The 27,496-nt window shown below is 46.1% G+C and overlaps 1 protein-coding gene and 1 long non-coding RNA gene across 2 annotated transcripts in view; one reads left to right on the top strand and one right to left on the bottom strand.

Moving 5' to 3' along the window:
* Positions 1 to 27,496, top strand: part of Etv6 (ETS variant transcription factor 6) — a 238,139-nt gene that overhangs the window by 144,199 nt on the left and 66,444 nt on the right. The window lies entirely within an intron of this gene.
* LOC119087655 lies at positions 21,398 to 26,804 on the bottom strand. The gene is made up of 3 exons (XR_005091163.1): positions 26,559 to 26,804; positions 26,237 to 26,386; positions 21,398 to 22,219 (listed from the first exon to the last, which is right to left on the bottom strand). It is a non-coding gene; the product is annotated as an uncharacterized LOC119087655 (long non-coding RNA).

Raw genomic sequence — 27,496 nt, 5'->3', positions numbered from 1 at the left:
ATTTTTCAGTTGAAGTTCTTTCTTCCCAGTTCAAGTCAAATTGACATAGATAGATAGATAGATAGATAGATAGATAGATAGATAGATAGATAGACAAACAAAAACAAGCAAACTACCAGCATACCCTGTCTCTGACCCAGAGTGCTGGGATTATAGGCCGTCTAACATGACTATTCGCATGACTATTCGTTGTGTGTGTGTGTGTGTGTGTGTGTGTGTGTGTGTGTGTGTGTGCGCGCACGCACGCGCATCTAAGCTCTGGCCCCTGTTTTAGTACAGCAAATACTTTGCCAACTGAGCCATCTCCCCAGCCTTTAGTGATTTTATTATTGTTGTTGTTTTTCAAGACAGGATGTCCTGGGACTCACTCTGTAGACCAGACTGGCCTCGAACTCACCTGCCTCTGCCTCCTGAGTGCTGGGATTAAAGGTAAGCACCACCACTGCCCAGTTTGTTGATATTTTTAATGTGACACTTTTAATAACTCTTTGAGAATTCCATATAGTATTTCTTGCTCATATTCACTCCCTACTCCTCCCAGATCCATCAATCCAATGAGCAATAATTGTTTACCTGTATAACACTTGTTGACATTATTGCACCCATAGGCCTGTCTTGCCCACGGGGTTCACAGCTGGGTATGACTGTTAAAGACCCTTCCCACCCACAGCAGCCTACGTAGCACCTTCTAGTACTATGAAAATCTCACCAGCAAGAACCGTCCTGCTTAGTACCAACTTGATTTCTCCATGTCTTTGACCAGACTCTGGTGTCTTTAGCAGTAGGGTCTTCCATCAACATGTGGTAGGCAGCTAAGAGCAGTGGCAGCAGCCTGTGTTGTTTGAGGACTTTCCAGGAGACCCCTGACAACTTGTGGGGAAGTGTCCCACAGCTGGCGCTGGACCGACGGCTTCTAAGAAGAGCATTATCCCCCATGCAGGATGACCCCAATTAAACTCTTTTATATGAATAGTATAAAACAGTAGATTCCTAAATGGCATTTTCAATTGTCCCTAGTTATCCCTCACTCCACCCACTCCTGTCCCTCTCCCCACATAAACCTTCCTCTCCTTGTTGATATTTTTTGAGACAAGGTTTCACTGTGTAACCCAGGCTGGCCTTGAACTTGGATTCCCCCTCCCTCAGCTCCCCCAAGTGCTGGGATTTTGGACGCACCGAAATCTGCTCTTGTTACTCAAATACCTGGTGATCTGTGCTCTTCTGTCCCCATTTCATGTTAACAGAGCCTAAGGCACTAGTTGGAAATCCTGCATCATCTTTGGGCTTCCCCAGGAGAAGGTGACCCACATGTGCATATTATTGGGACACCGTTAGGTAAACATCAGCAGTTCTTTTGGCTTGGCTCTGCAGATTCCCCAGAGATGGCTGTGTAAGTCTGTCACCTTCCTGGGAGAGCAGTGGGAGAACAGAAATGGGAGGTCAGCATGCATGTGGTCTTTCCGTCTCTGTGTGTAAACTTCCAGTTAATCCCACCCAGTCATTCTGGCATTGGCTCCCTCTGGTTGTGCTAAAACCAGAGCATACTCTGTAACCTGCCTTGATAGGGAAGGGACAGAGACTCCTAATGTGACTGATGCCACCAAATCCCCACCCTTTTAAGATCTTGCCATGTGAGCTTGCAATTACCTCACTGTGCTCATTACTGGGCGGTTGGCATTCCACTTTCTGGTGTCCGTTGAGTGGATCACCATTAACTGATGCATCTTCTTCCACGTGTCTGGTTTGTGTTTCTTTCTTCTTCTCCACCAGCCTGGTAGCGTTGTGTTGTTTTTGTCCTTGTGGATTTCTGTTACTTTACAGGAGTTTGGGAAAGAGAACAGAGCTGAAATTAACTTGGTCCCTTGAGGAATTCTGACAGTCTCTCTGCCATAGGGAGAGTGTCCAAAATATGTTTGTTCTTATGTATATCAAACTAGAATTCCTCAGGCAGGGACCCGCCCTCCATGAATTACCGTTACCATTGGTGACCACCATGGATGATCACTTCCTTCGATGCCTTCAGCTCCTGTCACTTGTTACATGGAGTTCTCCTACGGTGTGGCTTAAGGGGCAGGTCCTTATCACTCTTTGTTGGTGTCCTTGGTTAAAAGAAATCAAGTGGAAAATCAGAATTAAATCCAGCCAGTTGTTCACTTTTGCACTACATTCCTGTGTTTGAATGACACATTCTTGTGTGAATTATTAAGTAGTTAGCGTATATAAAGCATTCAAGTCTGTGACTGACACGTAGTACTCAGTATCATTGCTGCTGTTGTCTACTGTGTTCTGTTGATGATGATGTTTTTATAATGCCTTAAGGTAGGGTCTTAGCCTCACACTCTCTTGTGAAGTTGAGGATGACCTTGAACTCCTGACACTCCCCAATCCCAGCCTCCACCTCCCAAATACTGTGATTATAGAAGTGTGTCACCACACCCACTTATGACATGACAAACCCACCTGGTGATCTTTAACAGACATCCTGTAGTTCCCCACACCCCCCCCAAATCCTCTACCCCACGTCAGCCATAGTTAATCACTGTCTTTTGGATTTAGTTCTAATATCAAGGCAAAGTAGAGCTTTATTTAGTTTTTTTAGGAAACAAGTAGGCAAGGCATGTGGGTAACCACTGGGATGGGAGCATCGCTGATAGAGTTTAACATGTGCTGAAATTGGTGTGGGAAAGCGGCGTCATTAATGAAGGAAAGAGCCAACTCTGAGAGCCGTGCCTGGAAGCAGAGCATCTGTACACAGCAAGCAAATAAAACATTATCTATCTGTCTATCTGTCCGTCCGTCCGTCTGTCCGTCCACCCCCCACACACACACACACACACCACACGGTATAAAACCTGGACACCGAGGCCCTGCTGGCCCAGCACAGAGCAGTTGGCAGCCCACTGCCCCCTTCTTTCAGATGTTTTCCCCTCTGTTTAACCAGCTCCCACCTGATGAAGGGAAACTGCAGAAGAGGGCCCTGTGGGTGTGCACGCCTGCTCTCCCGCAGCCAGGCAGTCAAGCGTTAGCCAGAGTCAGCTAGGCTGTTACTAACACTGAGTGGGACCCTCCTCATTCGGAGATGAATGACTCCTGAGTCAATCCTTGTTTCAGAATCAGGTCTCATCTGCTAATGGAGCTCGATTTTCATCCATCTGCTGGAAAACCGAACTGAGTTGCTGAGCTAAGGGAAGTGGGGCGGTGGAGCAGAAAGTTTTATTTGTATGTGACTTAGAAGGTTCACAGTGGCTATTTTATTTCATGATTAATAGCAGCTTTTTGCTTAAGACGGTGTTGGTGGAGTATTTTGATACAAATCATGCCAGGGGGCTGAGGGAAAAGATGGAAAATGCAAATTACAGAATTGCCAAATTCCTGTGAGAGTTACCTTTTAAAAATTCTAGCTGGTGTGGTGGTACACACCTGGAATCCCCACACTTGGGAAGGATCAGGAATTGAAGGTCAGCTTTGGTTACGTAGTGAGTGAGTAGATGGGCACCCTGGGCTACCCAAGACCCTTTTTCCAAAAAACAGAAGCAAATTCTAATGCTTCTGTCAGGTATGGTGGCACACACCTGTTATCCCAGAGCTTGAGCGGATGAAATAGGACCTTGAGTTTGAGGTCACCTTGCTAGTTCACGAGGCAAGTTTAAGGCCATCCTGAGATTTGTGGCCAGACTGTCTAAAAGGAGAAAACGGGCAGGGAAGGACGGACTGAGAGATGGAAAACATGCTGGGAGAAGCTGATGCTTCAGTCTCAGGAATTACTCTTTATAATTTTTAAAAAATTTTATTTCAAATTCTGTCTATATTGTGGGAATTGGAGTTAGACTTTGCTTTCCCACCAATTCACAAAAAGCTACACAGAGACTTATTATTAATTATGAAATCTTGGCCTTGGCTTAGGCGTTTTTCTAACTAGCTCTTATAACTTAAATGAACCCATTTCTATTAATCTACATGCTGTTGCATGGCTCATGGCTTTTCCCTCCCCTCCTGCATGTCCTGCTCCCTCTGTGTTCCTCTGGCGACTCCCAGAGTCCTCTTCTTCCCAGACTTCTCTCTGTCCAGAAGTCCTGGCTATACCTCCCACATAGCTATTGGCCGTTTAGCTCTTTATTAAACCAGTCACAGTGACACATCTTCACTCGGTGTAAAGGAATATTCCGCAACAGGGAGAAGTGAAGAATGATACTGGGAGTTTGAGTTGATGACTCAAAGGTCCTGGGGACCATGTGCTAGGTCCTGTCCTAAGCACTTGGGACCTGGTAACTCATTCGGCCATTACACGTGTCCTTTGAGAAGACTCTAGAATAATCTCCAGACTTAAACCAGGTTTACTGAGGCACAGATGTCCATCGTGCTCACATGTACTTTTATCCAACTTGTAGCACAGCTTGCTCGGTCACCATAGGGATGGGGCTTAGAGCACTTCATGGTCCAGGGTGGGGAGGGCCAGGGAAGGAATACACATCAAATGACTTTATTAGGGAGCTCTTTGAGATGAGACTCAAGAACTGAGATTCACCCCCACAATTGGACAGTGCCACTGCCTTCAGCTAGGATTCAACCCAGGTCAGAATCTGAACCCAGACAATGCTTTCTGTCTCTTGAATATCCCTTACCAAAAATACTTGGGGAAAGAGATGTTTCAGAGTTTGAGTTTTTTCCAGATTTTTGAAAATATTTAATATGGGGAGTAGACACAAGTCTTAAACAGGAGATCCACTTAATGTTTCATATACACATGGCCTGATTGCTATTATATACATTATCATGGTGCCCGGCATCTGGACTGCAGGCTTTCACGTGAGGTCAGCTGTGGAATTTCCCATCTATGGCATCACGTCAGCTCTGCATTAGTTACTTTTCTCATTCTTAGGACAAAATACCTGAATCTCAAAGAAGGAAAGCTTTATTGTGGCTCACAGGTGGAGGGGATACAGGCCATTGTGTGTGACAGCTGGTCACAGTGTCCTCAGGCAGGAAGCAGCGAGAGGTGGATGTTGATGCTTAGCTCCATTCCTTACTATTCAGTCTGATACAGTGCTGCCCACATTTAGGGTTGGTCTCCTGTTGGTCTGGAAACATCCTCACAGACACTCTCAGAGGTGTGCCTTCTGGGTGATCTTAAATCGTGTCTAGTTGACAGTGGAGACTAACTACCCCAGGGTTCTCAAAAAGTTGTAGGTGTGGTGACGTTTTGCATCATGGAGTATGTGGAACTGGGATTTCTGGAGTAGGCGTGATTATCCTGCTTTGACTTTGTTTTGCCACTGAGGAGGCTGTGAAGCAGGACCAGGGAAGAGGACTAAGCCTCTTCCCCGATACCTTGTGTAGCACTGTGCTAGGCCTGTGCCCCCGGCCTGGGTGGCATGGGAGAAAATAGCAGAGTACCGCATGGGCAGCAGGGAACCGTGTCCACCTACTCTGCTTGTCTGCCTCCCCGTTTGTCTTTCTTTCCCTTTCTTCAAAAAGACGTGGATGCTGAGATCATCCCAGAGAAATCTAAAATAAACGCCATGAGAAAACGGCCCCTCTGGAAAGCGCCTTGTTCTCCTGCTGTTTGTAAATGTGAACCGCTCAGCAACTGGGCAGCTGCGTGGGTATAAATATAGCCACAGCACTGACGCCGCCGGCTGAATCCTGCTTTCTTAGAAGCTCGCTGGGAACACACGGAAGTCAGGGAGCGAGCAGTAAAGCTCCGTGAATCCGTCAGCCGCCTCGCTCTCTGTTTCTCCCTCCATCCTGGACCTCAGTGTGGGTGTGAGGACAGAAGTAGCTCCAAGAGCATGCTGGAAATAGCCCTTGGCACTAGATGCTGGAGAAGCTCAAAGACAGGGAAGATGCTTCCTATATAGCTGACCCCTGCCTGACCCTTAGACCTGGGCTATTTTGGCCATTCTGTGATCTCAAGAGCATGCTCTCAACCCAGCTGCTTGGGCACAAGCAGGTTTTCCAGCATGAGCTCCGTCCGGGCGCTTGGCGCCTCTCCACTGCCTTTGCACTCAGATATCTTATTCTGACTGGACTCAGCTGTCTAGAGCCTGGGGTTTAAAAATAGCTCTTGGTGCTTGGTGCAGAATTGAGGGAGAGAGAGATGTCCTGGGCACAGGGAGCTCAGTAGCACCTGAAGTACCTCTCCTCATACCTGTAGGCTCCATTGGGCTTGAGTGTTTTTATTTCTTCGGGTTGACGTCTAGACTGAGGCCATTTCACATGGCTGCCCAAGAAAGAACAGGCCTCTTGATGTTTGTGGGCTTCGACACTATTAGGGGCCTAGGTTTTGGCCGAAGAAAGTCATTATTTTCCTTGGTGGTTCCCAGAAACAAACAGTGTCTAGTTATCTTTCCATGCAGACAGCAGAGTCATTTAGTGTTACATTTATTTGTTTTCTCTTTCCTGTTTGGTGGCAAATGCGTAAGGAAGAGAACCATGTGCTTTCATTGTGCCTACCCACAAAACTTCAATAAATCATTTTATACAACTTAATATGCTTTGTGACCATTGAACTGACCACAACAACATTCTTTTAGTGCCCGTGGCATTCCATTAGCAAATGGTGTGAAGACTACGTTGTTCACATCATTCATTGTGTAGGGGTGGTGTCCTGCAGCAGCCCGAGAGTATTCTGTGCATACAGCACTGTGTGTGTGTTTAATGGTTTCAGCAGAACGGAGCTATGTCTATGCATTTTTTAAAAAATTTTTCTAAGGTTTTTTTTTCTTCTTCAAACTGAGCCTCTGAGCACATTTGTTAAAAACACAAAAGAAAGATCAGTTATTCAGTTCATCAGAAAGAATACATTGAAAATACTCCATCTAAGCCTTGATTCATGAGGGAAGATCTTGAAGTTCAAGGGCTTGGTTCTGTCTGTGCCCTGGTGTTGGGATTGCCTCAGGGCACTGTGAAACTTCTTGTCCCCAGTCCTCATACTTGGAACTGAGGCCCAGTTAGAAGAGCACTAGCTGCTCTGGCCTTGGTGATGAAGTATGGTGGAAGGGGCACTTTCCAAGGAAATCGGGGCAAAAGAGTTGTGTAAACATCTTGGGCCACAGTTAGGGGCTCTGGCACACTGAACAAAGATTTCCTGACATACCCTAAATCATCTCCAGCCATGGATAGCACAGGCCAGACCCACCCATGTGCTAGAGAACAAACAGAAACTTCCATAGTCTACTACAAAGGGTAATGTGCATAATCCCACTTCACAGGGTTGTCTAAGTCAAAACATGGAGAGTGTAAATGGAAAACAGTGCAGGGTTAGGCCGTGAGTAAGGACTCAGTAAATGCTGCCTGGTTGGGAAGGGAAGGGCAAAATCACGAGGTGCATTTGATCTGTGTGGCCACAGCAAGTTCATTCCCTCACCTGAAGACGCTCGGATTACCCAGGCCACATTCTTCAGATTGCTTCTCTGAATGAAATAACAGTTTTACAGAGATGACAGACAGCCCTCTGGCCTCCAGTTCATCCACCTGTAGGGAACATGGGAGGGTGCACTGTGAATGAGACCAGAAGACAGTCTACTACATGTCATGACACACACCAGAAAGGAAAGGGAAGAGGCATCGTGTTCCTTCTGGTCCTCGGCTAGTGCCCACATTCACCTGCTCCGTGTGCATTCCTGTCTCAGGGCTAAGTTCTTACTACCTCTATCCTTCCACCCAGCCCTCACAGCAGCTCACAGCTGGGTAATGCTGCCCACAGTTTGCAGGTGGGGAAACAGTCTGTGGGAAGTGAGGCTGAGATGTGACACTGAGATCCAGGGTCATCAAGCTAGTAAGTGGCTAAGGGAGGATCTGAGCCCAAAACTTTCTGATTCCCAACCAAGTAAGGTGTGAATCAAGCAGTGGAAACAGCCATTCACACACCCCAACAGCACCGTTGGACACAGAAGGCAACTGTGTAGTCTTAAATAGGGCCACCACTCTTCCACATCATTCTCTCCTGAAAGCAGTGCTCACGCAGCAAGCAAGGACACACCAAGGCTGTGCACTGACGGCTTTGGTATCTGCAAACTTTCTTTCATTTTCATAAACTGAATAGCTCCAAGGAGTAATTTCATGACAGAGCTATATCTGTTTTCTTTGGGGATAGGGGTGTTGAGACAGAGTCTCCCTATATAGCCCTGACTGCTCTTGAACTTGCTCTGTGGACTAAGTAAGCCCAATTGGAAAGGTTATAGGGCCACAGGGGCCGACAAGCAAGCATCTCACAACAGCTGTAGCTCACATCTGGCCGTGAGTTGAAGAAAGAGCTTTAGTTTCTGTGGGTCTTACAGGCTGATACTAGATTACAAGAATGCTCGGGATACGAGCTCATTTTATGTGATCTGTTTGTGGATTTGATAGTAGAAAGAAAAGAAAATTCCTTGGTTTTTATTACCATACAAGGACAAAATTTTGAGATTGTCTTTCCAGGCATTACTTATCCACTAGCTATTATTTGGCATGCACGGTCCTTTGTACAGGGATTGCAGAGACAAAAAAAAAAAAAAAGTAGTTCTTGCCCTCAAGGGACTTGCTCTCCCTTGGGGAAGACAGATCAGTAACCCATAAATTAGGATATAAAGCAGTTGGGTGTGATTTTATGTCTGTGGCCCCTAGGAGAGAGCAATTGAATTGGAGGAGAAAGTGTTTAAGGCGACTAAGGAAAATGGAAATACAGGCAGATCTGAGGACAGCAAAGAGAAGAGAGGAGGCATGATTTGTTTGGACCCCCAGCCAAAGCTGGTAGATGGAGTTGAGGAAAGGAAAACTTAAAGCCCTACGGGTCTGATTTGCTGAGATAAAGAAGTCAGAGGGGAGCCATGGAAGGGTTTTTAAAAGGCAAGGATTGTAAACAGGAGCAGAGGGAAGGGATGGAGAGAAGGCCTAGTAGTACTTGGATCTTTCTCTCAGTACCACCCACTGTAACTCTAGGTTAGAGAGAAGCTACTGGGATGCAAACTGAGCCCCCGGGGCAGTTCTTGCCTCTTCAGGAAAGGGCGTGATGGTGCCTAGAGGTGGAGATCGAAATGCTAACTCCAAAGGCACAAGTTAAATCCTGGCATCATATGTAAAGAAATTGCAGAAAAATTTAAAATCTTGTTCACTTCAAGCCATATTTATAAAATCCAACATTTATGCAACTATTTCTAAATGCTTTGAAATGGGCCTCTTTAAAAAAAAAATAATAACCTACATACCTCCATTCTGTATCACAAATAAAATTCAAATGTTGCATTTCAGTGCTGTGGTATATATGTTCTCACACTTGTCACATCGCTTGAGCCCATTTTCCTAGTATTTGTTTTCCTTCGAGATAGGAGTTAATTTTGTCACAGTTTCTTCCCCTGACAATAACTGCAATTTTTTTTCCTGAAGTAGCTTTCCCTCCAACCGTTTCTTGTTGTTCTTACCCAAGACTCAGTATCTGCCAAAACAAATGCAAGAGAGTGATAAACGCTGAGAGGAATGTCTGTTGGACCACAGGAAATTTCCTGTTCAGGAAGAGATCTTGGGAACTTCCTGTGGAGGAGTGCATTATGGGACTTTTGGCTGCCCGCCCTTGACCACAGCTGCAATTAACTAAAGGCGAAGGGGGTAGGGAGAGGAAGAAGAGGAGACAGCTGCCCACAGACGTTGATTCCACATAGCCCGAGGAGAGAATGGGCTAATGTGGGTTCAGCGCAAACCAGTTGGTTCATCGTAGTAGGTCCCTCTGTCCCCTTCGTGGCCTCCCGTCTTTCATAGCCTTCCAGATCCAGTCTCAGGGGTGTGGAAACCAACACTCCAGTTGTGTTAGCCATGTTTGCCCTCCTGTGCCCCAAACCTGGGTGAGCCTTCTGGAAGAAGCCTCATGCTCTTGAACCCCACCGATCTGGAAACTAGTGCGTAGTCTATGAACTACCAGAGGCTCGCATTAGGGCCTGAGTTCATGATGTTTTTCCTCCTCCCTATCCCAAAGGAGGCATGGAAGAGGAAAGGGGCATGCTTTGGCTCTCTGGCATGCCCTCCTTTGTCTCTGACTGCATTAAGGAAGTGTTGAAGGGTTATAAAGGAAAACTAAAGCACAACTAAGTCACAACCAGTAGAGCATTCCTGTTCCTCGGTGCTGCTCACCAGGAGATCTCTGACCAATGCCTCAGGCCTTCACTTCCCTCTTGATCCCCAAGCTGGGTACTTCTGCTGTTCACCCAAGTGCCTTTATGGATATCCTTGCCACCTTGTTTTTGTGGAGTCCATCTCTGAAGAGTTTCGGGATCCAAGCTCCACTTGGTGGCAGGTTATATTTCAACCTTTCTGAGACCTTGGGGATTTCTGGCATTGGGAAGAGGGCTGCCCATGTTAGGGTTGAAAATAACCCAATGTATGTTCTGGTCCATGCCTGAGTGACCTGAGCTTCTGTCCTGGGCCCCTTATATCATCCCTCTGCTGTGCCATCCCCGTCTCTGCTAGGATACACATCCCCTGTTCAGAGCTGTGCCTCCTCAGTGAATTGCTGCGTTACAGTCCGTTGTGTGTTTTTAGCATCAGATGGCAGGACGTCCTTAGGAAGAGCCTTCTTGCCTTGTGCTGTATGACTAATAAATTTCAGTGAACTTCAGTCCCATTAATTTTAGCAGGGAGGTTCCAGGGATGTCTTTAAAATGGGACTTAAAGAACCTGGTGATATTACTGTGCGTATGATGCCCACAATGATTAGGTTGTCTGTTCTCTGTTATTAGTGAAAATGAGTGGTGTGGGTGTGAGGGAGGGGCTGTCCCCCTCCCCCTCAGCTGGCTGGCATGTTGCAGGACTGCATTTTTGAGTTTCACTCTCATGACTCCCATTTTCTTAAGCAATTGAACCCCCCCCCCCCCGTCTCTTTTTCTGGTTCTCTTCTTTTCTGCTGCAGACACTTGAATTCGAGTCTATTTTTGTCACAGTCCCCTTGAACACAGACCTGTTTTTGTGACCGTTCTGTAAACAAAAAAAGCAGTGGCGTTGACCCCTGGTGTGAACCCCCAGAGTTCTATTGGAAAATGGGCTTCGGTTTTTTAATTTTAAATTTTCATTATCTTTGATGGACAAATAAAAATCGTTGGTATTTATACCTTGTGTGTGTTGTGTGGAAGACTGGAAAAGTTAATGTGTCTATTAACTCATGATTGTGTGTGCTGAGGACATTGAAAATTCTAAGGAATTTGCATGTATGCAACACATCATTACTAACTGTAGTCATCATATTGGTACAGGAGATTGCTGGCCTTCTTGCCCCTGTCTCCCCCACCCTGCTCTTCCACCCCTGACCCGTCTCTTGCGTTGTAGCCCAGGCTGGCCTAGGACTGAAATCATCCTGCCCCTCGGGCTCTTGAGGCCTGAGACTTAAGGTATGAGCAGAATTTTGAGACCTTCCACCGGTATCTCCCCAGCCCCTCTCCTCATAGCGCCACTCTGCTTCCATGAGTGTCAGGATGTTAGATTCCTCGTGTGCGTGAGATCATGCAGCAGGTGTCTCTCCCATCCTGGCTTGCTTCACTCAGCGTAAGGCTCGCCAGGTTTGTCTATCATGTTGTCACAGATAGGGGTCCAATCCTGGACATGATGGCTGGGGCCTATAACCCTAGCTCCTGGGATGTGGAGGCAGGAGGATCAAGTGTTGAAAGCCAGTCCCAGCTACGTAGGGAGTCTGAGACCAGCCTGAGCTACAGGAGACTCTGTAATGAATGCAAACAGAAAAAAAATGGGGGAGAGAGAATCAAAATATTCATGGGAAATCATTTGAAAAAAAAAAACAGCTATTTTTATAGCTGATAATTTCTGGATTATGACTTAGTTCAGCCTATCCCCTGGTGTTATAATTGTATCATAATTTTGAAAAATGAAAGCAGAAATGCAGATGAAGCACACAGTGACTGTCCTTGCTGCCGCTCCGTGCAGTTCTGCTTTATGTTCTTCTGAGGAGGCTGCCAGCGTCCGAGTGTCACCCACTTAGGCTCAGAGAGAAACATAAAGTAACTGACTGGAAGGGAACACATTGGACCTCAGATCTGACCATGTTTTTTTTTTTTTAACCCTGACTTTGGCCTTTAGAAAAAAAAGAAAAACCTGTCCGATCTAGTTCAAGCGGCAACTCTCAGCTCTAGCTTATAGGAATTAGGCTTGTTTCTTATATTTTAAAAATGATTCCTGTATTTGGCAAAATGAATTCTTGGCTTCGGGCTTTTGATGTTGTTGTTGTTGTTGTTTGAAACAAGGACTCTGTGTTACTCAGGCTTGCCTGGAACACCTAGGGTTGGTGGCTAGTTCTGCCTAAGACTCCTGATTGCTGGGACCATAGGTGAACACTTGGCCCAAATCTTTTAAAATTTAATCTTGATGTAACCCAAACCCTCCATTTCCTTAGCTTCCTCATGGGTCAACGTTCAGTTGTGCATTCATTCAGTGTGGCTTTTTCTTTGGACACTTAGACATGGAATAATTCCCCCTTGGGGCATGCCTGACCACAGTGGGGATAATGCACTAGCGTGCTAGCATTTGCTTTAATGAAAATGCAATGATTTAGTCAGTAGGAGCTTATATTGTGGAATACCTTAATGTTTACCAGTATCAATGTAGTGTGGTAACCTATCTCACTTAATCGTAAAAATGCTGCTCGGTGTATGGCAGAGGAGACAGGCCAAAAGGTGAGGGCTGGGGTTGACAGCGGCAGAGCCTGTACCAGTTAGGCCTCTCCTGTCCACAGTTAGTTATCCTGGCCTGGGGAGAAGCCGCTGGCCCAGAGATGAAAGCTGACATGTGCCGGTGAATAAGCAACTTTCTGACGAATCCAAGGCCAAAGGAAGCAGAATGCCTCATTGTTCCCCTCCTTTCCCCTCTGCTGCCCAGCCCTCCTACCCCTGGCGCCTTCTCCGGTTCACACCCACCTCCTCTGCCCACTCAGCTTCGGCCAGCTTACAAGTGTCTGTCCAGGGGTGGGGTGCTCTCTATCATGAACTTCCTCCCAGGAAATTTCCTGTGGTGGAAACTCTGGGGAAACTTCCTGTTGAGTAGGTTACTGCCCAGGCCTGATAACAGGAACTGCTTAAAACCCACAGCCACAGCTGCTGAAAGGGGGGCATGGTTCTTCTCTTTCCTCACAGTGTTGGGGGAACAAGAAAGGGCGGCTGTGCAAGGACTCTGGAGTCTCCCTGGGTAGTGTTTTCTGGCAGCTGAAAGCTCTGCTTGCAATCAGCACGTTCTCTTAGTGAACTGGTCCTCATGGTGAAATGCGCTCTTTGTATCTGCAGGGACGCACGGTTTGATGGAGCTCTGCAAACCATCTCAGAGACCCAGGTCTGAACCCTTCAGTGTCATTTCCAAACCTTCCTATTACCCTTCAGTGCCACACATCTGTGAGGCCTGTGTGTTTTCAGCTATCACTAGTGTATAGGGAATTGTAATTAATCCTCCTCATTTGCAGATACAGTTGACAATGTGTACAGCGTGGTTCACATAACACCAATGTGTGAATCTTCTGAGGTTTGTTCTCCATGACAGCCTTTAGCCTAGCACAGAATTCTCAATAGGCTTTATGATCCTGTGGCCCAGCCTGGACTTGTGGTGGATTATTCTGTTGTTTGCCAGCCCTTGGGCAAATGTAATTATCCCTAAATTATCCCATAGGGTTAAGGTCAGTTCTGAATATTTTCAGTTTGAGGAATTGTATAGTTACCTTTAGCAGTTTCTCCCACCTAGCCATAGTGTAAAAGTTTGGTCCCCTAATTAGCCTGAATTCTCCCTAGTGACCTGTAAGTCCGTTACTACTTGTCCTGCTCTTATTATATAATAAAAATAATTGACCCCGTGCCCTCTGTCTGATCCTATATAGACAGTGCCATGAATGGAGTATTTTATTGCTTTGTTTGCCCGAAGCCTATTTCTCTACAAGTGTTTAAGAGGTATTTTTTTTCTTCCTGGTTCAGGGATTAACATAGAATTCCTTTCTAAAATGCACTTAGATTTAAAGAAAGTTTCTACCAGCCACATCTATCCAAACTTCTACCATGGTATGGTTTCTTTCTTGGTTATGAGAAATGAAGATTTGGGCCTCAGAATAAATCAGTGAACTAAACACGCTTTGGGTAAGGGTTGTGGTTATATGCCTGACCCACACTGCAGACTGAGGAGCCATGAAAGAAATTACAGTGAACCAGGAAGAACTCAACTGGCTGATAAGGAGTCAGCCCGTTAGTCTTCTTAAAGACAAAGACCATTATTCATCTTTGTTCACATCCACGATAGTTTATAATGTTTTGGTACATAGTCTTGCCACCATGTTTGCTGAATAAATGAGTCCTAAGAGTTAGAGAGAGAGAGAGACAGAGACAGAGAGAGAGAGAGAGCTTGTTATTGGACATTAGTTCTATCTAGAACATATTTTTTTAAAAAAACTGTGTTTTCCATCTTATTTATAAGAACAAGCTGTACTCATGAATTGAGTATTGATCCTCAAAATGGCAAGATACTGATGATGAACATACATGCAAAGGCTGAGAATAACCTCTGTGTTAAAAAATAAAGACTTGTATTAAGCTTTACACAGGGTTGCAAAACAGTGATTTAATGTGGGACACTTACACGATGACTAGGAGACTGTAAGTGGTTTGCAGTATGATTACTTTTGGTTTGAGATCTGATTTTATATTATAAAAAAAGATTAACTGGAATATGTTGTAAACACAGAAGACTGTCCTTATAAAGACACCATTCATGTACTTAAGAATAATAGCCGTTTCTACCATTTCCAAAGCAATCTTGCTCTAAAAGAAACTACAATGATGCCATAGTGTTTGTAGACCAAGCCAACATGCATGCTGTCGTCGTCACCACCACCATTATCTCAGAGTCCTTATCAAGCTGTAGTAAGTACTTCAGGGCCTTGCTGTGTGCTGTGATTATTTTTGGAAGTCTAGTTAGTGTAGTAGAAGGACAAGGCTTTTGAACTCTGTAAACTGATGTCTAGATCTATTTTTGCTGTTGTATATATGCCTGCTCACATGTGTACGGGCACATGTGTGTTAGCATGTGCATGTAGTGGCCACAAGTCAGTGAATGTCTTCCTCAATTGCTGCTCATTGTATTTATAGAAACAGGGTCCCTTATTGAGTCCAGAACTCACCAATTTTGCCTAACTTCCCCAGAGATTCCATGTCTCTACCTTCCAAGTGCTGGAATTACAGGGGCCCAACATACCTGCCCAGCTTATATGTGGGTGCTGGGAGTCTGAACTTGGGTCTTCATGTACGTAGGATAAATGCTTTATCTATGGAGCCATCTCCCCAGCCTATATTTATTAAATTCCTTTGACATGTATTTCTTGAATGACTACTATGTGCCATGAAATGTCAGTGAACAAACCAGAAATGACCCCTGCCTTCATGGGATGAACGCCAGCATATTCCCTGCCCAACTAGAGACATTCCTGTAAAATGTAAATCAGGTTATATTATTTTCCGATTCCCAAACTTCCAACTGGCTTCCATTCTGACCTCGCTGTGACCTGTAAGAGTTGGGCCCTGTGATTTCTATAACCCTCTATCTCCATTCTCAATACATTTTGTTCTGCTCCTTCCTCTTCGGCCGTACTGGTTGGGACATGCCGGCTGCCGTGCTTGGAACATTCCAGATGTGTTCCTACCACGGTACTTGGCCCTTGCTCTTCCGTCTGTAAAGCTGTTCCTCCAGAGAAGCCCATGCCATAATCCTTCACCTGAACCTAGGCTTTGCTCAAGTATCCCCATGGAGATTTTCTTAGTAGCTCTTTCTAGAATGTCATTTTTCTTCACTCTTCATCCCCTCCACCCTGTACTGTCTTCCTTCTTTCGCAGTTTTCACACTTGATATGGCTTTTTATTAAACTTCATGGTGACCCTTGGGCATCTGTTTGGAATGACAGCTCTGTGTATAGAGATAGGCTCAGTACTAGAAGGGTCAACTCTAGGCCAACTGGATTGGCTTCAGACTATCTCAGGGAATAGGGTGTACCACAGTCTTTTTTTGTTTATGTTTGTTTGTTTTTTTCTTTTGTTTTGTTTGAGACAGTGTTTCTCCGTGTAGTTTTGTTGCCTATCTTGGATCTCGCTCTGTAGACCAGACTGGCCTCAAACTCACAGATATCCGCCTGGCTCTACCTCCACCGCCCGGCTTCCGCAGTCTTTTCTTTAGAGTAGATGAACTTGCCCTCTACTTGAAAGAAGCTCCCATCCTTTATCCTATAGACTTCAATGTAAAGTCCCCACATCCCAGAGTTCCTTGCCTGTGTTCTCTTTAAACCTCATGCTTTCTGAATGAGCCTGATTGCAGCAAGCCAGTATGCAGTCATGTGTGGGAGGCTCCATCACTGGACTGAAGGTGGGGCACAGACATGTCTCAGATCCTTTCGTTGATGGCCTCCCCTGTTTCCTTCCCATTCCTAAGGGTATTTTCCCCCCAGTTTATGTCCAGAAATACAACATGAGTCATGGTGTCACCCTTGCATGCAGATAAACGTCGGCTTCCCACTGTTAGGTCAGACACCACTTGGCTGTCTCCTATTCTCCAAAAGTTTGTGCACCTCTCTGGGATGCCATGGCCAGCTCTCCCACTCTGGTTCTTATGGGTTTGTACAGTGATTATTCCTCTGTGGTTTAGGGGGACCTTGGACAAGAGCAGGAACAGGCATAGATATGTGCCATTTACTTTGTTATGCATGGTGCCAAGTCCTCACGGGTCAGTACTCAGGGCTTTGGAAGCATGAGGTGGTAGCCTCTGGCCTCTTCTATGGCAAATATTTAAGAGGAGGATTAAAAGTTTAGCACGCTAGGCTTGGGGGTGTCACTCAGTCGGCAGAGTGCTTGCCTAGCCTGCAGGAAGTCCCGTGGGTCATCTCTCTGTCCCAGGCACTGTGTAAATCAGGTCTGGTGGAAGGTGCTCGTCATTCCAGCACTCAGGAGCTAGATGGAAGAAGGTCAGAAATTCAAAGCCATTCTCTGTTAGGTAGCTAGTTAGAGGCCACCCTGGGATAGTTGAGACCCTGCTAAATAAGCGAACTTATTGGCAAATCAGGTAAAGAGCACACAGGGTTATGTCCTGAAGAAAAACTGGATATGCATGTGTAGAAGGGAGAGGGATGTTCTAACGACCCTGAGGCTAGATTTGTTCTTCAGTAAAGAAAGACCAGGCTGGACAGCATTTCCTGAATTTGCTGTGGAAAATCAAGAGTGCTGCATTATAGACATACAAGTGGCAAAGATAAAGAGTTAGAAGAAGACGGCCACGTTAAGTATTTGGGCTTTTACCGTGAGCCTCGGGCAGCTGCAGCTGAGTTATCTGCTAGCCCCACATCTCAGGAACTCGAGCTCTTTAGGGATCAGGACCGTGATTTCTACCTGGTAGTTGTGAGCATTAGATAATCTCGTACATGTTTTGTCCACTTAAACCTGGCACATTCACTTGTGGATTTCAGTCTTCTCTGACAGTGACACATTGCTATAGCCCCTCAGGAGAACTATGTAATCGATGTGTCAGGGTGAGAGGTAATCTTTTCAGTCAAGTAAATGAGAAGGTATAAAGAAAGAGACAGGCAGGAGACATTGTTCTGGATCCAGAGTGGAGTAACAGGGGAGTTTCAGTTGTCTACACCTGGGGTCAGGTGGATTATGAGGGAGCATGAAAGGAAAGAGTGTGATAAGGCTCTAGCTCTGTGTAGGACAGCCTGACCAAGGATGATTGAGTGGGAACTAACCAAGCAGTTATAGAGGAAGCAGGCAGCAAGGACCATGGCGTGGTTCTGCACACTTTTATGTCTGGCAATATAAGCTCATGTGCATCTCTATAAGCTCTCATGTTTAAAATAATAATTTTCCACTCAAGAATCAGAGGCAGGAGGATTGCCTCAAGTTTGGGCCAACCTGGTTTACATAGCAAGTCCAAGCCAGCCAGGTCTACCTAGCAAGACCATGTCTCAAAACAAGCTAGTGAGCAGACACAGGTTGACTGAGGCATTGGGGTGTGGCCTGAAGTAGAGCTTATGTTTACTCTTCACGGGCTCCTTCCCCACCAGGGAAACACAAAGGGGGGGGGGCGGGCGGGGAGAGTGTGCTAGGGATGAGAGGCTCAGCTGTTAAGAGCCCCTGTTCTTGCACAGGACCCAGGTTCAGTTCCCACATATACGGGGTGGCTCACAACCATCTGTTACTCGAGCTCTAGAGGGATCCAGCACCCTCTCTGGCCTCTACCAGCACCAGGCATGCACATGGTCACATACGTACATAACGTGCAAGCAAACACTCATACACATAAAGTAAATCTTAAACAATTCTTAGAATGTGCAAAACGCATGGATAATGTGCAGTAACTTGTGCAGATATCTAAGAATGTGCTAAATACATAGATGATGTACAATGAGTTATTGAAGAGGTGGTTCTTGTCTTCAAAGAACTCTCCACCACAGTTAGTGGCCCGCTAGCCTAGCACTGCACCAAGGCCTGGGCTCAGCCTTACAAAGCCCCATGGATGTGGAAGTCAGCCCCACCACTCCAGCCCTGCTGCCCCTCTGCTAAAGGAAATCACAGGCATCACAGGTCTCAGCTGATGCCCACCCCGCCCCCAACGTGTTAATCAAACAAAATGGTCACAGTGGATCATTTCTGGGCCTTCCAGAATCTACTGTAGGTTCTCAAGGTGCAGACATACTCAGAGGCTCCCAAATTTCTAGTTGCCGGATATGTTCAGACTGTGAAGTTACCCACAAAAAGGAGTGCAGTTCAGGCAATATTGATGTGCTCTAAGGTAATTGTATTATTATTTTTTTTTACAGCTCTCTAGAAGCTTGGGGTAATAAATTGTAGAAGCTGGCATCTGCCTAAATTTTTTTTAAAAAATTGCATTTATTTAATTTATTTAGCGTGTGTGTGTGTGTGTGTGTGTGTGTGTGTGTGTGTGTGAACACAGCTTGCATGTGGAGGTCAGGAAACAACTTGTGGGAGCTTCTCTCCTTCCACCACGTGAGTCTTGAGGGTTAAACTCGGGTCTTCAGGTTCTCGTCTGCTGAATTTTGATCTTCAAGAATTTCAAAGAGAATATACACTTTAGAGAGGTAGTGTATTTTAATAAAGTATTTCAACATTGTTAATACACAGATGTGTAGTGGTGGAGAGAAATGGGCCAAGGGCCTGGAAACTGAGACCGAGATATAGTGGCTCTCCTTGAATAATTCCGTGGCCTAGCTCCCAGGTGGGAACCAGCGACTCCGGGCAGAGACCATTCCGTGTCAGGGCTCATTAGGCAGTGAGCAGGTAGTCACAAGACTATGAGCCTGACAACCGTGTCCTGAAAACTCACTGAAAGCTTTTCATTTTTATTGCTGACCCATTCAAAAGATGGTGGAGGAAATGGAAAAAGGCAATCATAATAAAATAATATGTAAAAGCTAACCAAATAACACTGGTAGTCGGCAACAGACAGTATTTAAAGCCAGGAAGCTTCCAAATGGGTCTGTGTAAATTAACCTCATGGAAACATGCACCTGTCTAGACCTGCCTGTGTCACTACGGCAATGGATATTTGATGGGACTGAAATTTTCTATTTCCTTTTTGGTAGAAAATTATACGGGCTTGGCTGAGAATGTAACTCGGTTGGCAAAGTGCTTATCTAGTGCGCAGATACGCCTGGGTTGCACTCACAGTACCACATAAACTGGGTATGGTGGTCTGTAATCCCAACACTGAGGAGGCTGGAGCCAGAGAATTGGGAGTTAATGGTCATCCTCAGCTACGTAGCAAGTTTGAGCCCAGCCTGGGATACATGACAAGATATATATCAAAGACATAAAGACAGCTGTGTATAGAAATCAAGTATCAGATCCTGTTTATCTTGCCCCAAGAAGTTTGAAAAACAGGAGTTAATTCCTGAACTTGAGAGACCAGTTATTTGACCTATTTTTTTAAATATATATCTTATTTGGCACCTCCTTCTAAAGCAGTAGGAGAATGTGTTTCTTCCCTTCATACCCTGATACCCTGAAGTCCCTTTCCTCAGTCGGTGTCAGCAACACACCCACCCACAAGTCAATGGTGGCATCATTGAAATGACACAGAGTTCCCTTGAACATGAAGGCCTGCAAGGCATTCCTGGAGTTTTCAACAGATTGGGGGGAGGGGGCAGTAAAAGCAATTGCTCTCAAATGTTTGGTAACATGAGTAGAACACAGTTCATTCCACAATCTTAGCTGGGTGTAGGGGAGATGAGTGAAACTGGACCATAGGAACGGTGGTTGCCAGATGAACCGCTCCAGTTTTTATGTGCGTTTCTTATCCCCCCCCCCATTTTAGCCATCACCAGCTCGCCCCATCTATTGCCTATGTCCCTCCTGGGATACAATAAGAAGAAAGAAATCCTGAACAACTTCAATAGAAAGCAACATAGAACTGCACCAAGAAGGGTGGGAGCAGGCAGGCAGATAACAGCAAAAAGAAAGGGAGAGGCCAGGCGGTGGTGGCGCGTGTCTTTAATTCCAGCACTCGGGAGGCAGAGGCAGGTGGATCTCTGTGAGTTCGAGGCCAGCCTGGGCTACCAAGTGAATTCCAGGAAAGGCGCAAAGCTACACAGAGAAACCCTGTCTCGAAAAACCAAAAAAAAAGGGAGAGATCGAAAAAGGAAGGCTAGAGGAGAGCCTGCCGGGGAGGCCCGGGCCAGGGGAGGATTCACAGACGGCTGCAGGTGAAATGTACGGGAAAGGGGAAGGAAAGAAACTAGTGAATGAGGGAAAGAAGCTCAAGAGGTTGTGAGAGGAAAGGGAGAAGATCAGGAAGATGGGAGTCCATCCAGCTTTAAAGTGCTCCACCTGAGCTGTGAACGTGGGTCTGATGAAGACGGAATGCCGGGGGTCATCTAATGTGATGTCTTATCTGTTTGTCCTGAGGTCATCACCTTCAGCTGTAAATGTCTTCATTCTTATTAATAAGACAGTGAAGCCTGGTGCACACATGGCTCAGCAGAGCCAACTCTGTCCCTTAGTTCAGCTGCTTCTTGTCCCTCTCCCCCTTGTGCTGGGCAGGAGTGATACCTGCAGGTGTCCGTTCTGCTGTGCCTTATGTCTGCAGACCCTCCCAGTCTCCCCTGCCAACCTGAAAGCTCTAGTTTCTGCTCTTGCTTGAAATAAGCAATGGACAAGCATAGTTAAAGCTCTGGCGAGATGGTCCTGGGTATAGTAGTCAGCACCAACCCTGCTTTTATAATTCCTTCTGGACCCTAGTACCTAGAGTAAGAATCAACAGAGGTTGAAATTGGCATAGTAGCTTTTGGGGGTTATGTTTTTATGGACCCAGAAAGAAAACCACATCTTTAAGATTTTGTTTGTTTATTTGCGTGTGCGTGTGCGTGTGGGGGGGGGGGCATAAGCACAAAGTCAGAAGACAGCTTTTAGGAGGAGTCTCTCCTTCTACCATGGGTTCTGAGGACTGAACTCAGATTGTGGGGCCAGCTCACAAACCACATTTTTAGAAAAACAAGAAGGGCAGTTGTGTTGATGCATTTCTGAGGATCCTGATGGACGCAGGGGTGGCTTGGGTATGTCAGGGATGGAGGGTGCGTGTGTGAATATCAGTTGGTGTCAGTGGCTCTACAATCCCGAATAGCATCAGTGTGTCGAGACCCATGCTTCCTAAATGGCAACAGGGAGAAAGAACGTTGAGTATGTTGGCACACCTCATACTCCAGACATCAAAGAGCTAGAGCCCAGAGGATCAGGAAGGAGTTCAAAGCCAGTCTCTACTATGTAGTAAGTTTGAGGCCAGCCTGGGCTACATGGTACCCTCTCAAAACAAAAATAAAAGCAACAGAAAAGTAAGCATGAAAAAAAGCTTAAGAGAACCCACCCCACTTAAAAAGTAAAATACCCGTGGTGTCCCGGGAGTCCAGCTCAGAAGAGCCAATCTGAGAATGTGTTGAGACGGTCACAGTTAGTGGGATAGCACCCATGTCGGATTGTCTTCTCTGTCTCAAAGGCTTTGGGGCACATCTTTGAGAGCAGACTCCAACCTCTGAAGATTTGAAGTTACCTTTTCTTCTTTGCTGCTGCTTTCATAGACCTACAGTAGAATTGAAACCCTGGACCTTCCTGGGTCTCTTCCTCCGTGGCTTCTTACAGCTTGGATCGTTTCCCGGAAATTTGTTTTTGACAGATGCTCAACCTTATCTCCTTCATACTCTATATGATGGGACGTATTTAGGATCCAGCTAAAAAACAAGAAATACTCTTGTTTACATAAATAGAAAGCTTGGTGATCAATGAGGGAAAGAAAGGCCCTTCAGCCTCAGCCAGTGATAATCCCAAGAAACTGTGCATTTTGGAACATCCTATCATGGTGCCCCTACTATCCAAGCAATTTGCTTATCTGTCTGGCTTCAGAGTTTCCGTAGAAGACCTGCTGCCTTCAGAATATTCCCCAGCCCTTACTTTGATGCCTGCATTTCTACCAGAAGAAGTTCGTTATTGAACATGAGTTTTATTGAAGGGGTAGGGGCTGGGAGGTGACTCACTCAGTCAGGTGCTTGCCTTATAAGCCCAAGGACCTCAGTTCTTCCACCAGACCCCAAATACAAAACTAAGAAACAAAAAACACTGGGCAGGTTATTGCATACCTCTCTGCATAGGGATGGCAGACAGGTGGATCCCTGGGCTTCACTGGCCAGCTGGCCTGGCCTACTCTGAACTCAAGCCAGTGAGAAGATACTGTTTCAAAGAACAAGGTAGATGGAACCTGAGGAACAGTACCCAAGTTTGATCTCCTGGTACACATCTCATGCTCGAGTACGTTTTACACACACTTACACACACACACACACACACACACACGCACACGCACACGCACACGCACGCGCACGCGCGCAGCATGGGCCAAGGAGATGGCTTATTAAGCTATTGGTAGTCATTGCATTAATCATTTTTAGATCCATTCCTGGAAGTTCATTTGAATGGATACTGGTGGAGAGGAGAAATGGGGCTCTGTAGATCAGGAGGACTCCTTGGGCGCTGGGGAGGGAAAAGGACCACTGGGCAGGAGAGAAGAAAAGAAAGAGCATTTCTGAGTGCCAGGTAGGAGCAGCATGCACAGTGTGATTTCTCACCACAACCCTGTGAGTTCAGGTGTTTTTACATATGAAGACAGAAGACAGAGTGACCTGACCAGATCATGGGGCAGGAGGGGGGTGGGGGCTGGCAGGACACGGCTGGGATTTAAACCAGAGCTGCCTAATCCAGACTTTCATTCCAAAGATACCAGGTGCTGTCCTTGAGAAAAGGGTAGAGAACTGGAAAGCCGAGCCGCAATTGCCTCCTTCAGAATTTTGCAGACGGCTGACCCTGTCTGAAAGTAACATTTTGCAATCACCCATGTAGAGCAAGAAAAATCTTCTAATGCTAACTCATCTTGAGTGTGGCTTTCTTCTTACATAAAATTTATGTAACATCACAAACTAGTTTACATGTAATAAGATACTTGTTTATAAAGAGCCACTTGTTCAGAATATTTTTAGTGTCCCCCTCTCCTCATTGTTATGGATACTTTCCTGCTGTCTAGAGAAAATGGGCTGTGGCCATACTCTCTTCAGAGACTTGCATGATGCTCACATGAAAGCCGGTGATGTCGTTTCTGACTTCTGAGCCCTCCCGCTCTTATGGCTCTGAGATACCACCCTAAGTCAGGATAAGCACAGGTCCACTTAAGGAATGATAAAGGAAAAATTCTTAGGTTTTTTTCCCCCAAATAAGTCACATGAGCCTACTTGGCAACGCCATTTTACCCCTTCCTCCCCGCTCAGTGCCTTCTTGGGGTTGTTTTCTGCCTCTCACTCTCGATGCTTTGGGGGGAACAGGCAGAGTGGAGGGGTAGCTTTGTAAAGGTGGGTCTCCTCCCTCCTTCGCCTGCGTGTTCTTTCCCAGCTACCACAAAACCACACTTTCTCTACTAAGCACACATTCCTAGGACTCAAACAAAAGGCTTCTGTGAGCCGAAAAGCAAGCGGCGGGCAGGGTGCAGCAGAGGCCTGAAGATTTAGAGGGTTTCATTTCTTCCTTGCTGGGGGCTGTATTGTATTTGGATGCAGTTTGGAATCTGCTTCACCGCCACAGGGGGGAACTGAAATGTGCCCTAAAGCTTCCCAGAGACCTGTCTGATCTTTATCCTCCTAACACAGTGACTTTTTGCCTCTGGAATTCTCAGAGCCACCGCCCCCCATACTCAGCAGACCCCAGGAAACGAGCTCTGAGGCCTCAGACCAAGGAAGGGAACCCTGTTAGTGAGGTTCTGCCATCTGAGCCTCAGTTTACCTCGATAGCCTTTGCTTTGCTGAGTGTCTCCTTGGTCAGGCCTGTTCATGCCAGCAGCGCCAACAGCCATGGGAACCTGCCCTCAAAGGACAGTACACTTCATTGTTATAGGGGAGAATGAGGAAATGGGAATTTTCCATCCTTCCTATTGGGGAGAATTGGATTCCACAAGAGAAAGTCGCAGCTTTAAAAAGAAACGCGCACACCCAGGTCCCTCTGTACCGAGTTGGCAAGCCTTCTCCCCTGCCTGGTAGTTCCAGACACTGTGAACCAGGGGTTGGCCATGCTGCTGAGCTCCTGCGTTTTCAGTAGCAAGTTAATGTGGCCATGACTCAGAATTACAGGACCCCAGACACCAAGGAAGTGAACTAACTTCTCTTCGGCTCACAGTGGACTCATAGGCAGCAAAATAGTTTTCGTGTTCTAATGAAGCAGTGTAGAAAGCCCGTCCTCGGTGGCTCCCACACTGTGCGATGTCTGCCTCTGCCCACTTCACTGCTTGCCGGCTCATTCTTTCAACCCATCCTCCCTCAGAACCGAGAACCTGAAATCCAGCTCAAGTTGTTGCAAACACCATTCCTGAACTTAACCTTGAACAGACTTGCTGTGATAAGCTTGTCCGGGGTGCATATTGTGTCTTGAGCTTGGAGATGGCTGGGAAAACCTTTCAGTCCTTTTAAGGAGAGCCTGGATGGTTAGTGGGCGGGGCCTTGAGCACAGAATTAACAACAATAATACAAAGAAATACACATAGAAAGTGCAAACTTGATCTTGAAGAACAGCTTGCGATTATTACATAACACCTTCCTTCCAAGGACTACCAAGAACTTCCCTGTAAATTTTGCCCAGTTCTCACAGAGCATGAATTATTTCCCAGAAATGATTTAGGCTCTTTTGGAAAATGCATTGATTCTTTTAACCGTCATGATCCCACTTACAGTAAAACCACTATTATCTGATTTTCTGTGAGTTGTAAAGCTATTATTAACGGGCACATTATATATTTTACCAGTACAATGACAGCTGATGTGTATAATGGTGACCCCACAGTTTCTTAAGACCCTGAATTGCCCACTCAAGAATCAAAGGAAGATTGACTGTGTATTCAGTCGAGTTTTTCATGTTAAGAGTCTTATTATATTCAAGTTCTCTTTAGAGGAATCCAAGTGTGTGCCCGCCGTGATTTTCTGTGGCTGCACCAATTCAAAACCTATCCATTCTTGCTTGGTCATGTGATTGAACTCTTTATTTTTAAGAAAAGTATACCTTTTCAGTAGTAGGGTCTAAGTTACAAATGATATGACCTCATATTTGAAAGGAACCAGTTTACTTTGATTTTTAGCTTTATTTTTTAGGTGCGTGTGTGCGTGCGTGCGTATACACCTGAATGTATGTATGTGCACCACGTCCATTGTCAATTGTAGGTACTCATAGAGGCCAGAAGAGGAGGGTCAGATCCTGGATCTGGAGTTAAAAATGGCTGTGAGCTGCCAGTGTGGATGATGGGAACCAAACCTGAGTCCTCTGCAAAGGCGGCAGGTGCTCCTAACCACTGAGCCATCTCTCCAGCCTCCAAAGTTTACCCTTTAAAGTGTTGCTGCAGACATAAGTGTCGTAAACATATTTACCAAAGTACGAGACAGATCACTGCACACAGTCACCACCCTTACCCTTTCAGATCTTAGTTCAGCAGTGCTTGTACTGAGTCGTGCCTGGCTTTGACACTGTCTGTCTCTCAAAAGCAGTTTAGCATCTGCCTGTCACTCAGAGCCTGCTGTGGTTTGGGGTCCTCATCGTGAGTGGCTCAGATTAATGTGCTTTTGTTGTGGTCAGTCTCTCTCCCTCCCCCCCCCCTCCCCTTATATAATTGCCTAAGGGCTTAAGTCAAAAGCAGGTCAAAGGGGAGTGATGTGAGCAGAGGATACCTCTCCGGCGCCGCCTGGGTCTTGTATCACGCCTTCATAAGGAACCTCAAATAAGACTTCCATCCAAGGTAGCTGTGGCTCAGTTGTGCAGACCCGGGATGGCTTCTGTATACTGGGCTCAGGAAACCAAGATCTTGAGCCAACAGGAGCCTACAGAAGAAGGAAGCAGAGACCTAGAGCAACAGAAACGGGCGTGCCTTCCTCTCTCCTGGTTCATCAGTTTACACAGCTGCCTGGAGAAGTCAAGCCACTGCCACAAACCAGGATATCTGCCTATCGCTTACTGGTTATAGTGATTTCAAAGAATCATCATGTTCCTTACCTCAGTGGATGCAAGGCTTCTAATTCTGTATCCAATATTCCCAAGAAGAGGGGACTTCCTTTTTAGATGGATGGTTCCCGGGGTCTAGTTGTAAACAGGATAATTGCTCCTGGAGCATCTTCTTGAAGGGCACAGACCCATGGTGTCACCTCTGGCTTGGGAGTCCAGTGTATTTGCTGAGTTCTGGACTAAGAGCTGGCCCAACCTCTTAGTGGTTCGGTGACTTTAAAGGACACCACTTAGCTCCTTCCCTTCATGTTACTCAGCAGGAAATAAGAACAATCATGCCCATTCCACTTCCTCTCCTGGCTAATGTGATGCCAAGTGAGATCAGGTGTGTAAATGCTCTCTCCACCCAAGTGCTGCGCCATTCTTGGGATTTGAATCTAAGGAGGACATCAGGAGAAGGGTCTGGTATCTATAGGGATTTGTGTGTGACAACTCTGTAAACTAATTTCTGCTGATAATCTGACGTCTAGCCGATTAGTAAGACAGATTTCTAGAAAAAACGCATGGCAGGTGTAAGGTGTGTCCAGTTTTAATATTCAAACTGAGCTGATGAGACCACTCAGCAGGTGAAGACACTTGCCCCAAGCCTGATGGCCTGGGTCTAGGCCTGAGTCGAGTCCCTGGGACTTACATGGTAGAAGGAGAGAACTGACTTGTAATCCTCCTACGTCTGCCTCCCGGGTAGCTGATTACAAGCCTGCATATGGCCAGCATACTTGGTTACTTGAAAGGTTCTCTGACACTTTTTAGTGGCTACACTAGTCCCAGCCAGCCACATGGCCAACTCCAAGTGCCCAGGCCCTTACTAAGATCCATTCCTTGGTCTTGGTTATGTCTCTCTTGCTGTGATAAAACACCATGACCCAAAGCAACTTGAGGAGGAGAGGGTTTATTTGGCTTAGAGGCTGCAGTCCATCATCAGGGGAGGC

This window comes from Peromyscus leucopus, chromosome 3 (assembly GCF_004664715.2).
Source record: "Peromyscus leucopus breed LL Stock chromosome 3, UCI_PerLeu_2.1, whole genome shotgun sequence".
Taxonomy (NCBI): Eukaryota; Metazoa; Chordata; class Mammalia; order Rodentia; family Cricetidae; genus Peromyscus; species Peromyscus leucopus.
The sequence above is the reverse complement of the archived record's forward strand: the minus strand, read 5'-3'. Positions and strand labels throughout refer to the sequence as shown.